Below are 2,021 nucleotides of genomic sequence, written 5' to 3'. Positions count from 1 at the left end.
AGAGGTCGCTGGTTCGAATCCCGCGGCGGGCGCTCTAAAAATTCTTTGTGTAAATATGGGTATTCGGCGCCGTCGCTCATTGCCATACTTTCATACACTTAGGAGACCAGGGCGGCGAAGTCCTTGTAGATAAAAAAGAAGACAATAGTGGTTGGTACTAGCAATGGTGGCCGACAGCTATAAAGTCAACTTCGTTTTTTTTTTAATTTTTTGTATTTTTTAATCCGACTGAGACTTTTTTGGTGCCTTCGGTATGCCCAAAGAAGCCATTTTGCATCATTAGTTTGTCCATATAACTTTCCATACAAATTTTGCAGCTGTCCATACAAAAATAATATGTGAAAATTCAAAAATCTGTATCTTTTGAAAATTTGATGATTTTTTATTTAACTTTTTGTCTCAAAAACTTGATTTGCAAAAAAACACTATTTTTAATTTTTTTTTTTTTTTTATATGTTTTGCCAAATGCCAACTTTTCAGAAATTTTCCAGGTTGTGCAAAAAATCTTTGACCGAGTTATGAATTTTTGAATCAATACTGATTCTTCCAAAAAATCTTAATATTCGTCGCAAAAATTCTTCAACTTCATTTTTTGATGTATAATCAAATTTGCAATCAAAAAGTACTTTAGTGAAATTTTGATAAAGTGCACCGTTGTCAAGTTAAATCGATTTTTAGGTAACTTTTTTGAAAACAGTCACAGTTTTTCATTTTTTTGAATTAGTGCACATGTTTGCCCATTTTTGAAAAAATATTTTTGAAAAGCTGAGAAAAATCTCTTTATTTTGCTTTTTAGAACTTTGCTGCGAAATTTGTATGGAAAGTTATATGGACAAACTAATGATGCAAAATGGCTTCTTTGGGCATACCGAAGGCACCAAAAAAGTTTCAGTCGGATTAAAAAATACAAAAAAAAATCTAATGACCGAAATCTGAGAGAACTGCTCAAGACAAGAAGTTTTAAAGATTTTCTTGAAGAAAACCCAAATTTATCGGTTGCTTTGCCTCGTAAGTTTAAAATTTTAAATTTTTAATTATTTTTTCACCTATTTAGACTTCGAGCTATTCCAACCCTGCTAGATGACACAGATCTTTTGCTGCAATCCCTAACACAACGTGGCACACGCGGAGTCAACCCCGCTGTTTAGAAGCCATTACCTCTCTGGTTGATTCAGCGCGAGTTTCTGAAGGAGCTGTCAACCGTTTTGGAATTCTAGTCCTGAAGCTGCTGTCGTCGTCGTCGTCGCCTTCTTCGTTGTCGCCGTCCGAAGTGTTTTTCCGTAGACAACAATGGCTAGAAAACACACACACACACTTCTCCGGGGAAATCTCGATTCTAATCTGATGAAGGTGACAGCAGGTGCGTCTTACGACTGGCAATCAACCCCGCTCGGTAAGATCCTTGAAAGGTTTGGGTTTGAATTTATCGACAATGGCCAAATCCAACGACACCGCCTTATGGCCATGATGGTCACTTTTGGAGTGTCCTCCCTCATCCACCCCCCTCTTCGGACAGGTCCTTAACGAGGTATGGTGCTTAAATTGAGATTTAACGCGGCCGGGAAAACAAGCTGTGAAGTTGGTTCTGGAACGGAACTATGAGTGACAGGCTGTCAGGAATAGGTCTAAAGTGGCCTTAAAAGTCAACCTTAAAAGCGCTTTTCACGCTAACGCGATATTTGAGAGCTTTTGGTAAATTCTCACCGACTGTTTTAAGTGGGAAATGTTAAGTTGCACGGTGTGTTTTTCATGTGTTTTTTTTTTACAGATAATATAGCATTTTTTCATTTCTTTAATTTTTTATCGTAAAATATAAATTAAATTTCGTTATTCAACGAATAAAAAAATTTAAAAAAAACTCCTTGTCCTCAAAGTGACGTTGTACCGAGTGAAACAGATTTTCGCCAAGTTAATGCAAATTTAAAACACTTTTCCTCCCTTCAAACCCCAGCACAAAAATCCCTCGGCATGAATATTTCATCGGCAATCCACGGTGGAAATAAATTTTGCCCCGCTTAAAT

This window comes from Culex pipiens, chromosome 2 (genome assembly GCF_016801865.2).
Source record: "Culex pipiens pallens isolate TS chromosome 2, TS_CPP_V2, whole genome shotgun sequence".
NCBI classification, from domain to species: Eukaryota; Metazoa; Arthropoda; class Insecta; order Diptera; family Culicidae; genus Culex; species Culex pipiens.
Note: the sequence above shows the minus strand (reverse complement) of the source record.